The sequence below is a fragment of the Macaca nemestrina genome, chromosome 7, assembly GCF_043159975.1.
Source record: "Macaca nemestrina isolate mMacNem1 chromosome 7, mMacNem.hap1, whole genome shotgun sequence".
In the NCBI taxonomy this organism is placed as follows: Eukaryota; Metazoa; Chordata; class Mammalia; order Primates; family Cercopithecidae; genus Macaca; species Macaca nemestrina.
The window spans coordinates 64,984,021-64,998,161 of record NC_092131.1 but is presented as its reverse complement, the minus strand read 5'-3'; positions in this window follow the sequence as shown (position 1 = coordinate 64,998,161).

Here is a 14,141-nt window from a genome sequence, read left to right as displayed (position 1 = left end):
GGTAATAACATTCTGCAGTCTTGGAAGGTAGGGTTTCAACATGTAAATGTTAAGAGGACATAATTCATCCTGCAATATTTTTCTAGTAGTTTCCTTGGAAACCATCATTTCTCTGAAACTCATACCAGTGGTTTGAAGTAAATATCATGCTGACTATTTCGACTTCTATTACTTTTATATTTAAATATAGAAACTCCCTAGATAAGTATTAGTGCTTATTAACAGCTTCCTCATGGGATGCAAAATATAATTTAAAGTCACAGATGTCTTTAAAGAGGAATTTTATTCACAATATCCTGAAAATTAGTTTTCAACTTCTATTATAAATTGTCAATATGACAGAAAATAAAAATATTTCTGTGAATATATCAGATATGTGAAAAATATAAAGTATAATATTACTTTGTATTTCAATTGATAAGATGCCTATATGTAAATGTAATATATAAAACATGTTTTCATGTTACTAATTCATACAAATGATTTTAATTAACAATATATCCCTTCTAGTAATATTTTTACTTCAATAACACATTTTGTATATTATAAGTTTTAGTCATACCATACATATTATTTTCCCAAATTCTAGGTAAGCTTGGAAAGTAAATTGTAAACATGGAATTTATATCTAAGTATGCAGGATTATAGTCATAATGTTTATTAAGTAAGAAATCTTTGCATAGATTTATATATAAATGGAAAGAGTATTATTACCAAAACCCCAAATCTCTTCTCAGTATGACATCTTCGATTAACTAGCCACTAAAACACTAACCTAAGCCATTAATAGACTTCCTTCAACAATTGTTAAGCCTATAATTTATATAAAATAGATTAATGTGAATCCCCTTCCTATTATGAGCTTCAGTTGAGCTTTACATAATAAAAATTAAAGTAAATGAGAGTCATAATTTTAGTCATCATGGAGAAATTTTTTTAAAACAATATGAAGTTCATCTACCTCTTAGTCCTAAATGTGAAAATAGATCTAGAGAAATATAATTTATTTTCCTAACTACATATTTAAGCTTCAGTTTATTTGCTCAATTGTATTTTATACTAATTTTAACTAAGACTATAATGTGTTATGTTTTTAATTGAAGTACAATTCAAGTACAATAAAACTCACTCTTTTAAAGTATACCATTCAGCTTGTTTTAGCATATTCACAAAGCTTTACAGTCATGGCTACATCAACACTAATTGTAGATTTTCATCATACCCAAAGAAAAGTATATGCTCATTAGTAGACACTCCCTCTTCCACACCTGTCTCCCATAGAAACTACTAGTGCACTGTCTTTCTTTATGAAAATGCCTATTTTGGATTTTACATATAAATGGAATTACATAATATTTGGCCTATGCATTTGGCTTCTTTCAGGCAGCATAATTTTTTTAGGGTTACATTATTATGGAGCACATATTACCACTCCATCTTTGTCAAATCTGAACAATATTTCAGTCTGTGCTTGTATTGCATTTTGCTTACCTCTTCATCAGATGATGGACATTTGGATTGTTTACATTTTTTAACTATTATGCACAATACTTCCATGAAGTCATGCACATGTTCTTCTGTGAACATGTTTTTAATCTTCTGGGATATACACTTAGGAGTGAAATTATTTGGTCATGTGTTAATTCTGCTTAACTTATTGAGGAACTGTCAATTTTTTTCCAAAGTGGCTGTACCATTTTACATTTCCACCAACTGTTTATGAGTGTTCCAATGCTTGTGCATCCTCACCAATACTTGTTATTCTGTGTTTTAATTACAAGCATTCTAGTGGAAGTGAAGTGTATCTTATTGTAGTTTCAATTTGCATTTCATGGATAGCAATGATGCTAAGAATCTTTCTATGTGCTTACAGGCTATTTGCGTATTTTCTTTGGAGAAGTTAATATAAATTATTTGTCCATTTTTAAAATAATTATATCGCCCTTCAAATATTGAGTTATGAGTCCTTCATATAATGATAAAACTTCGCAATGTATATGACATTTTCATCAAATTTGTGAAGTTTTCAGCCATTATTTTAAAATATTCTCTCCTCTCTTTCTGGACCACTTATTATGTGTTGTCAGTGTCCTTTATGGTGTTCCATAGGTCTCTGAACCTCTGCTCAAATTATCTCATTCATTTTTTTTCTATTCATTTTAGTATACCATTTTAGTTAACCTATCTACAAGTCCATTAATCCTCTTACCTGGTCAAATATTAATATGTTATTGATTACCTTTATTAAATTTTTTATTTCAATAATTATATTCTTTAACTCTGGAATTTTGAGTAGGTTGCCTCTATTTTTTATTGATATCCTTTATTTGTTGGAACACCATTCTCATCCTTTAATCCTTTAGACATGTTTTCTTTAATCATTTTAGCATATTATAAAAAGCTAATGTAAAATCTGTGTTCAGTAATTATGGCATCTGTATTTCTTCAGAGACAATTTCAATGAAATGCTTTCTGTGCTCACATCCACGAGCCATACTTTCTTGTTTCTTTGCATATTTTAACTTTTTGGTCAAAAACAGTATTTTAAATAATATAAAGTAATAACTATGAAAATTGCACTCTTCTTCCTCCCCAAAGTTTGTTATTGCTTTGGTTGCTTTTTTAAATATAATTCAGTAATGTCAGTATTCTTCATAATTCATGGACACAGAGGCCTCTGATTGGTTAGTTTAGTGGTCAGCTAATATTTCCACAGGCATTTTCTTAAATGCCTATTACCAATAAATTTTGCAAGCTTTCCTGAGATCCTCTGTGTGAGTTATTGGGGTAAGCCTTCTCCATTTCATCATGTATTTGACAACTCTACCTTAGCCTTCAATTTTTGATCAATCAGAGCCTCTATGTGATTTAGAGATGGGAGCTAGGATCCTTCTTAGGTCTTTCCTTAGCATGTGCTCAAACCCAGTATGCACATGGTCCTATGAATACAAATGGCCTTCTAGATTCTCAGGAATATTTCAGAGTATTCCCAAGCCCTTATGGTCATCTCATTCTCTGCCTTTTCCTTTCAAGCTTTTTAGTTTATCTATTATTTGCTCTGTTATCTGTTGTCCCATGCAGCCACAAAGTTAACCATTACTTTCAATTGTTATTGACAATGCTTCCATGGAAAGGGGTTCTTATACTGGATAAGCTCTGTGTAAAGCCAAATACGTCAATCATAGTAGATTCTTCCAGGAAACCACTTGAAAGTACAAATAATGATAATTATCTAGTAATGAGGCGTTGAACCATGTTAAACCCCATCTGCCACCTCAGGTGGCTAACAGGTTGGTTGTTTTTACCTTGACTGTGGGGCTGTCAGTCTTCAAAGTTACCATGGAACTTCGTAGAAATAAGAAGTTTCACTCTTGTTGCCCAGACTGGAGTGCAATGGCATGATCTCAGCTCACTGCAACCTCCGTCCCCTGGGTTCCAGTGATTCTCCTGCCTCATCTTACCGAGTAGCTGGGATTACAGGCCCCCACCCCACCACGTCTGACTAATTTTTGTATTTTTAGTAGAGACAGGGTTTCACCATGTTGGCCAGGCTCATCTCAGACTTCTGACTTCAGGTTATCTGCCTGCTTCAACCTCCCAAAGTGCTGGAATTATAGGTGTGAGCCATAGTGCTCGGGAAACTCTTACTGTTTTTTACTGAGATTCAGCCATTGTTCATGAGTAAATGTTCCCTGCATTGCTGCAAGCCTCGGTCAATTTCAGATTTCTGAAAAAAAAAAAAAAAGCTGATTCTGACAATTCTGTCCAGTATTATCATTGATTTACGGAGGAAATAACTTTTAGTGGTCCTTCCTCTGTCACTGTGCTGATATCACTTCACAGTGATGTTTCTAAGTGTCTATACATAACTTTCAAATGCCAGGTTTTTGTTAGATACACAGTATATTTCATTATTACAACCACATGATTAAAATATGTGAATTATAGCAGAACATTTTATGAAACATAGAACTGTAATTTTATCTAGATTGTTGATATTCTAATTCTACAGAATTTTACTGAAAAATAAGGATAACTATGCAAGTGTTAAAAACATGCCTACTTAATCTACACAGTATCCAATAATAGCAGGAAAGTTAAATTTTACATTTTTATAGATACAGATTAATTCATGGTAAATAGTTCATAGTTAAAATATTAGATATACATAGGCAGAAAAATAAATAATCTATTTTGGGAAATCAAATTAAAAGATCAGACGGACAATGACCAGAGATTTTGAATTTGTTCAAGAAATAGTTTATTGTCAAGACTTATTCTAATGTCTGAAGTTTCTAAATTGCATATGTTTGTTCTTGTTTGTTGAAGAGGATGAAGCACCAGTATTTCTCACATGCCCACATTTTTCACACCTAAACTCATATCAAGAACCTGGTAGGAAGCCATGGATTATTATTATTTTTTATTTATTTATTTATTTTGAGACGGAGTCTCACTCTGTTGCCCAGGCTGGAGTGCAGTGGTGCGATCTCGGCTCACTGCAAGCTCCACCTTCCAGGTTCACACCATTCTCCTGCCTCAGCCTCCCGAGTAGCTGGGACTAGAGGTGCCCACCTTGCCTGGCTAATTTTTTGTATTTTTTAATAGAGACGGGGTTTCACCGTGTTAGCCAGGATAGTCTCGATCTGCTGACCTTGTGATCCACCTGCCTCAGCCTCCCAAAGTGCTGGGATTACAGGCATGAGCCACCACGCCCAGCTCCATGGATTATTTCTTATATATGTCCTCTGTGTTATTGAGTTGTTAATCTGCATTTTGGGGATATGCGCAATTTAACATGACATTGCTTAGAACTCTCATTCTTGCTAATGTTCTAGCTATGCTTCTCATTGATGTTATAGTGAGACTCTTTAATTGTCTTTATGAGACAGTGATTATCAACTTGCATATTTAAAAGCAAGAATTTGCAGATTTAGCATTGTTTTATTATTAATTTTGAAATTATTTATCTAGGCCACCTCAGGAAATGCATGAAGATTTTAATAGGCTAATAACACAATGTTTATGCTCTTTTTCCCCAAATTACATAACAATGGACTACCAGCTGCTTTAGACAGCCTTACAGACTATAGAGTGATGTATGCAATAGAGTACTAACAGGATAATTTATCTTTAGTTCTAGGGCATCTCCAAATAATTTTGCATGAACAAATATAATAATGATAGCTGTAATAGTGTTTTTTCTTTCTCTTCTCTAACCCCAGTGCCCAAAGTTCTCTGCTGAGAATCTATTTCAGGATGACTGTTTTTTGTTTCCGTTGCTCACATTCATCACAAGAGCTCTAATGTCTATGCTGAAGCAGCATTATTTGTGTCCTCAGTTATTGCCCATACCTTTAATAAAATAACTTCTTTACAAAAATGTGAAAACCTTACCTCTTTTGAACTCTGTGGTAAGCAGAATAATGTTCATGCAAAGATGCCATTTCTTAATTTGTAGAACTTTTTAATAAGTTAAAATTATGTGCCCAAGGGGAATTAAGGTTGCAGATGGAATTAAGTTTACTAATTAGCTGATCTTAAAATAAGAAAATTATTCTGCATTTGGAGGATGAGCACAATCTAATCACATGTACTCTTAAGAACAAAGGGAGACAGAGGAATGAGAGAGAGATGATATGAGGAGGATTTGATTCATCTTTTATGCCTTTGAAGATGAAGAAAGGGGACCTTGAGACTAGGAATGTGGGCAACCTCTGAAAGCTGATAATAGCTCTCAGCTGACAATGAGCATTGAAACAGGAATCTTGGGTCTACAACCACGGGAACTAAATTCTGATAGTAACTCTAGTGAGCAGGAAACAGATGTTTACCTGGTGTCTCCAGAAAGCAATGCAGCATTGTTCACACCTGACATTCGCCCAGCGAGATCTGTATCAGACTTGTGGTATACAGAACTGCAAAATAATAAGTTGTATTATTTTTAAGCTACTAAATTTCTGTTGATTTATTCTGATAGCAATGCATTTTTTATATAAAGTCAGACAAAAAGTACTGGTCTGAGCTAGAAGTAAAAATAGATCACATTTGGTATCGTTCACTTATTCCCTCCTCTACTAATTTAAAAACATATTTACTTAATCTGGTTCAACCAATTCATCAAATATGTTAAGCACTTCCCAATCCCAAGAGAGGGGAGAGCTTAGAATTCCACTGTATACATTCTTACTGTGATCCTCGAATATCTGAGACAGGTCTCATTAATTTAGAACGTTCGTTTTGCCAAGGTTGAGGATGCAAGCCCATGACACAGCCTCAGGAGGTCCTGATGACATGTGCCCAAGGTGGTCAGAGCACAGTTTGATTTTTTACATTTTAGGGAGACACGAGATATCTATCAACACATGTAAGATAAACATTGGTTCAGTCTGGAAAGACAGGACAATTAGAAGTGGGGAGGGGGCTTCCAGGTATAGATGGATAAGAGACAAATGTTTGCATTCTTTTGAGTTTCTGATTAGTCTTTCCAAAGGAGGCAACCCGATATGCATTCATCTTAGTGAGCAGAGCGATGACTTTGAAGAGAATGGGGGGCAAGTTTGCTCTAAGCAGTTCTCAGCTTGACTTTTCCCTTTAGCTTAGCGGTTTGGGAGTCCCAAGATTTATTTTCCTATGGAAAAGTGGAGCATCAGCTTTGTTTTCTCATTCTCTAATTATGTTTTTGGATTTCCCAAAAAGTCTAAAAGTGTTATTTATTGGTAACTACAATGGAATATCTCACAGCTCATGATGCTAAATGGTTTCAAGGGTAACATTTACTAGATGGCCTTAATTCAGTTTTACTCAGTATACATACAAGTTGAACAAATCAGCATATCTTATCACCAGGCACTTATGAAAGATACAAGAGGTTTACATTAAGTGTTAATTTTTATATTACTTCAAGGAGAGAAAATAAAATATTTTTAGCATAGAAAATCATTTTGCTTTCCAATAACCAAAGGTACTTTTTATGAATATACTGATTAACAATATGTAAAAAACTTACTCTACCCAACTATTTAATAACCACTAAGTTGTGTAATTATTCTAAATTAACCCTGAGTCATGGAAAGCATTATCACTAGTTTCTATAGGTATTCCAGTTTTTAAAGAATTCATGACAATGTTCTTAATTGTGAAATCCATGGCTTTTTTATTCCAACTGAAATTTTAGCAATGGAATAATTTGAATTTAGACTTGGAATTGTGGCAGTCTGTTAAAGCTATAAGAATTAAAAAATATTTTTTGCTGTTGTTTTCATTTGTATAGATTACAAATATACTAGAAATAAATGAGTACACTGACACATACACAAGCTTTCTATGTGATGTTTTAAGGTTGTGTTCCAAAAGTCACAACATATGTGTCTCTCTTATGTAAAATTCTGTAAGGTATGAAACAAGTCACTCTATTGTTGAATTATAAATACATACATATATGTGTATGTGTATGTGTGTATTGATCTCATACTTTTCAAAAATATTTATATTTCTGAAATCCTTCTATTCTCTGTTTAGCTTGTAGAATTCCAGAATTTTAAATTGAAATAAATTATAGCGAGAACTTGAATGAGGTCACACAACTACATCAGATAATTTTAATTTTAGAGCATCAATTCCCCTCAAAAATGCAAAAGAGAACCATTTTTCTTGGTAGAATTTAACCAATGAAAAGATAACAAGACATTTAAAATATTTCATTGTCCCTCACTTCCCCAGTTTCCCATCCACATTCTTAATAAATGTGCACACACACATGCACACACACACACTTTATTGCATATAGACTAAATGATGGTGAAAATTCTAGGTTCAGTTACTTGACACTTTGGCTTTGTAATTGTTACAAATAAAAACAGTAATTTATGTCTTTTCATTCGTTAAAATATATTAAAGAGATCTTTAAAGAGGGCCTGGGGTTAAAGGAATTACTGGAAGCATAGAATTAAATCGTACAGTAATCTCTGAAACTCTGTCACAAATCCTGGAAGCAGGGGAAGATGAATCATTCTATTTGTTGTTATATTTAATATCAATACAGTGTCAAATAAATTGGTGATTATTTTATAATCTATTTTTGCCTCAGTATAAACATTTGTTTGACTTAGTTTATTACACATAGTCAAGTGCTTACTTTTAACATTAAGGTTCTCAAATTTGGTAGCATAATATTTCAAATTATTTTAAGCAAGGCTAGCTGATGTTGATGCTTTGAGGGGCATTAGTGTCTCAGATTAATTTGTAGCTTTTACTAAGTCTTATCCACTAATTATGTTGACTTCAGAATTGTACACAACTTTCTCTCTCATATGGTTTTCTGCAGTTTACACCACATTTTATATGGTTCTGACAATTCAAATGCTGATTGTGTGTGAAGAAAAAAACGAATCTGATAATGTAAAGGCCATTCCTTCTTTTTTTCCCTTCCTTCCTTCTTTCCTTCCTTCCTTCCTTCCTTCCTTCCTTCCTTCCTTCCTTCCTTCCTTCCTTCCTTCCTTCCTTCCTTCCTTCCTTTCCTCTTCCCTTCCCATCCTCCCTCTGTCCTTCCTTCTTTCCTTCCTTCCTTCCTTCCTTCCTTCCTTCCTTCCTTTCCTCTTCCCTTCCCATCCTCCCTCTGTCCTTCCTTCTTTCCTTCCTTGCTTCCCTCTCTTCCCTCCCTCTCTCCCCCACTCCTTTCCTTTCCTTTCCTTTCCTTCCTTCCTTCCTTCCCTCCTTCCTTCCTTTCCTTCTTTCTTTTTTCTTTTTTCCTCTTTCTCTTTCTCTCTCTCTGCCCCTTTCCTGATTCTTCTTTCATGCTTGTTGGCTTTCTTTTTCACTTGATTTTTGATGTTTTTATCATTGTTTTTATCATTAGTACTTTAAAAATTATAAAATTCTACATCAGAACTTGATCTAAATTATCTCATTGATGCAAACAATCTTAATTCCAGATATTTTAAAATTACATTACCAAAACTACATGGAATTACTATATATTTAATGACTCTTATTTTCCACATTATAAAACTCTGAGATTATATATATTACTGGATAAGAAAAAGGAATTAACAGGTATTAAGCATATATTATGCCAAGCATGGTGCTAGACTTTCAAATATATTAACCAATTAATGCCTGAGATTGCAATGTTTTGAATGTTTGCAATCAGACCTTAGTGATGACCTTGAACAGCAGGATACAAATAACTCTCACATGCTTAGCATTCCAATAATGGAACACTAGGCATAAATGGATTTAATAATAGTAACTGATGTTTATTGTAATACTCAACCTCTTAAATAAAAAGAATGAGATCCCGCATTTGTTACAACATGGTTGAGTCTGACGGACATTATGTTAAGCAAAATCAGCCAGGCACAGAAAAGTAAATATTGCAAATATTATATGTGGAATCTAAAAAAATCAAATATACAGAGAAGAGGAAAGGGTGTGTGTCAGGGAGTGAAGAGAGGTTGGTTAATTGCCACAAGCATACAGTTAGATAGGAGTAATCTGTAATGTTTAATAGCGGAGTAGGGTGACTGTAATTGACAGCAATGTATATGTGACAAAATATCACCTCTACCCCATAAACATGTATGAATATTATGTACTAATAATTTTTTAAAAAGCCAAAAGAAACAGGTGAACTTAACTTTAACAATGTATTTTTATTAACTCTGTAAATCTAAAATGTTGTCATTTAAACATAAAACCAGTGTAAATCATTATTAATTTTATATGTGTTTTATTTTTACTATGTGTTCAATCTAATACATTTTGTTTTATAATGAAGAGTACATGTGAGTTTGGAGTAGCCCTATTTCAACAGCTCCTTTGCCGTATGTGAACGGTGGCTATGGCATTGCTCAGCACGGGTCACAAAAGAAAGATAAAGGAGTAGACTGGTCATTTCAAGGTAATAGGAAGAATGAGAGAATAGAACATTGGCAGAGCACTTTAAAAGTACAGCAAAGGAGCACTTAGTCCAACCTGGAGCTTCAAGGATGCTTCCAGGGGAACATACGTGGGCTGGGTAAAGGCAGAATGGGGCCCATTCTCAAAGAGCCTTGTATGAGAAGCCAAGGAGTATAGATTGTATATACATGACCATCTGTAGCTTTACTATATCTTTTCACATACATTATTAGGTCATTTGGGAAAAGCATCAGCCCTTGTAGTAGGCAATTTGTGGCCAAAGTTGATTTTGTCTCCCCATTGTATTCTCTTCTTTTTCCACATCAACAGAAGTCCTGTATTATATGTGGCAATGAGTATAGTTAAAATCTGCACCTCCCATCCAGTCTTGCAAATAAAGATGGTAACTTAAATTGTTGGTTAGTGTTTCTGGAAAATTTCCTTAACAAGAAAGGGAGGCATGTCATTTATCCATTACCCCTTCTAGCTTCTTGCTGCTCAGAATGTAATGATTACTGGAGCTACAGCAACTACTTTGTGACTAAGAGGCACTCTAACGATGAAAAGTATGCTCTAAATAAATCAAAGAAGGATGCATGGTACCAGTGTCCATGTGACCGTTGGACTGCTGTACCATCCCTGAACAGCCTAATTCTAGTCTTCTGGCAAGTGAGAGAAAAATAAGTTCCTGACTCATTAACAACCAAACAAATACACAGAGAAGATACAGAGAGCGAAACATTGGTTACCAGGGGTGGGAAAGGGGAAGGAAATCAGAAGATATATGTCAGAGAGTATAAAGTAGTAGACAATTAAATTGAACAAATCTAGAGATCTAATGTACAACATGAGGACTATGGGTGATAAAATTGTACCATATTTGGGATTCATAGATTTTAGCTGTTCTTGCTGAAAACAACAAAAATTGGTAAACATGTGAGATGATATGTTAGTTCACTTCACTATAGTAAGTAGCCCTTTTACCATCTCTATATATTCCATAGCATCATGCTGTAGACCTTAAATGTATACAACATTTATTAAACAAATAAACAATGACAACCACCACAGGATATTGGTCCTACTATTAGCTTAGTTTTACATATTACGAAATGGGGGCTTAAAATGTTATTTATTCTAGCATATACACAATATGGTTCTCATTTAGTTCTTTCAACAAACCAATTGTTCATCATCATTATTTAAAATTAAGATTTAACAAAGTTTGAGGAGCATGTGGAACACTCGCTTTTTAAAGTAGCAAACCCAAGGTCACAAATAAAGTATTTGAATAAATATATGTATAAATAAAAAAAAAGTGCCTTTCCAGAGAAACATGATATAGACTTTAAATTTATGTATGACTACTTATGTTTTTCTTAAAGACCAAGGTTTTATCCTTTCTTCCAGTTAAAATAATATAGAAAATTTATTCAGTGAGCCTTTTCAAAGATATATTTTCAAAATATCTACCTTATTGTGATTTATGCAAAAATTTATATAAACCAAAGAAAGCTCCCTTTCTGCTTATGTGCTACATATCGCAGAATATTCATTATGCAAATGAATATTTTGCACTTTCTTCTTCATCTGAAAGACAGTTTTACAATCTTTCTTGGTATGTACTGTTACAATGTGTGTTAAATTTGAGATGTATTTTTCCAAACATTTCATATTGTTTGTAATGCACTAATGCAAATTATCATTTGAGAACGAGACTAAATATGTAGCAGTAACAAGTTTTACTTTCAGTTCTGCCTAAAGAAAAGTGAGAGGCTGGGATAATTATAATAGTCTACAAGGATAAGAACATCACTGATGAAGCTATCTTTATATAGATCTTATATTGTCATTTTAAATTCAAATATATATTTTTAATAAAAAATATTGTCTTTAATAGGTCATCATCATTAATATAGGTTGGATATTTGTTTATTGCAAATCTCATTTTGAAATGTAATCCCCAGTGCTGAAGGTGAGGGCAAGTGAGAGGTTTCTAGATAATGGGAGAGGACCCCTGATAAATGATGTAGTACCGTCCCCTTGGTGATGAGTGAGTCAGTGCAAGATCTGGTTGTTTAAAAGTGTGTGGCACCTCCCCCTTCCCACTCTTGCTTTCTCTCTTGCCATGTGAAACACCTGCTCCTCTTTTGCCTTCCATCATAATTGTAGGCTTCCTGCAGCCTCCTAAGAAGCAGATGCTGGAGCTTTGCTTGCACAGCCTGCAAAACCATGAGTCAACTAAACTTATTTTATTTACAAATTGCCCAGCCTCAAATATTTCTTTATAGCAATGCAAACGTCCTATACAATCACCATAAAATAATTTACATCATTTATAAAGTATTGGATATTTTAGTAAAATTAATTTTAATAACTATATTGTGTTTTAGATTTACTTTATGGGATTTTTAAATATAGACAATATAAGCTAAAATCCAAGCACACTTAATGTTTGCTATAGTCTCAATGTGTTTTCTCAAAATTTATATGTTGAAATTTAATTGCAAATATAATTGTATTAAGAGATGAAGACTTTAAAGGGTGATTAAATCATGAAGGCATTGCTCTCATGCCTGGAGTTAACGACCTTATAAAAAAGTCACTCATAGGTGGGAATTGAACAATGAGATCACTTGGACACAGGAAGGGGAGCATCACACACCGAGTCCTATTGTGGGGAGGGGGTAGTGGGGAGGGATAGCATTAGGAGATACACCTAATGTAAATGACGAGTTAATGGGTGCAGCACACCGACATGGCACATGTATACATATGTAACAAACCTGCACGTTGTGCACATGTACTCTATAACTTAAAGTATAATAATTTTTAAAAAGTTGCTAGGCAGCTCTTTCTCCCTTTTTGCCTTTCCAACAGGTGAAGACACAGCAACAGTGTCATTTATGGAACAGAGATTTAGATTTCACCAGATACTGAATCTGCCTATGCTTTGATATGGGACATCACAATCTTCAAAACTGTATAAATAAGTTTATATTATTTATAACATACTCAGCCTAAGGTATTTGGTTATAGCTGCAGAAACAGACTCAGGCAATATTTTTCCTGTTTTAAATATTCGTTACATTTTTTGAAGTTGCATAAAGCCACATTTGTATGTTTTTAAATTTTATTAAAATCATTAACGAAGATTCTAAGCATGTTTCTGTTTAAGCTGATGTTATTCACACACACACACACACACACACACACACACACACGTGCAAGCACAGACACGAATCTATGTTTAGGCGACCAGGTTGTTCTATCTAGAATATTTACTGAAACAGCTGTGTTTGAAGGCCTATGGAGTTAGATTTTTTATTTGTCCTAAAAGGAACATATACCTACCATTATCCTAAATAACCAAAGAGGATTGATGTCATTTCTCAGAAGAATGGCTGGAAAAAATTTAATTAACTCATTTTCAGAAATGCATTTCTGAAATGTCAATACCTGAGCATTTATTTCTTGAATAGACTGAAAAAAAATCTTTTGCCATAATACTTTTTTATGATAGTGACTCCAGTTTTCATGATAGCCTAAGAATTAATAATCTATTAAATAAAATATTTTCATTTATTCCAGGAAGTGTAAGAATATTTTTGAATCCCCAAACGCCCACTGAACACTCCAGTTTTCTGAGGAGAAAGTGTTTTGTTTTTTTTTTATTGTGTACTGAAAAGCACATAGATTTTTGTCTTCTTGTGAACAGCTTTTGTAAGTGTACTGAGAAAATAGAACTTGCAAAAACATTAAGGGACTTTTTATTATTTGAAGACATAGCTCATTTTGCCCAGGTGTGCTATCACAGTAGATATATCAAACATGTGTACTGTACAAGTAGTACAATTTTATAGGAAAATAAAGCATTTTTTAAAAATTATTGGAATGGATGGTTCTAACTGTTGCCTTCTAATACAGCAGACTTTGCCATATATAACAGAGAGGAAATATTCTTAAGAGTATCCTATTTATATGATTATTTACTTTTCTTTAATAATGAAAAAAGTAGATACATCATGAATAGATGTATAAAATTACGAAAACAGAGTTAAAATCCATGGTTTAGTCAGAGGTAGCATGAAGACGTCAAATAAAAATTATATTAAAATATATTCAAATGTGTACCTGTTCATTTTTTAGAAGTTTCTGGTTTTTTGTTTGTTTGTTTGTTTTACTTGTCTTTTTCAATCTTTTAGAAAAATGAAATTAAAGAAACTAAACATATTCAAATT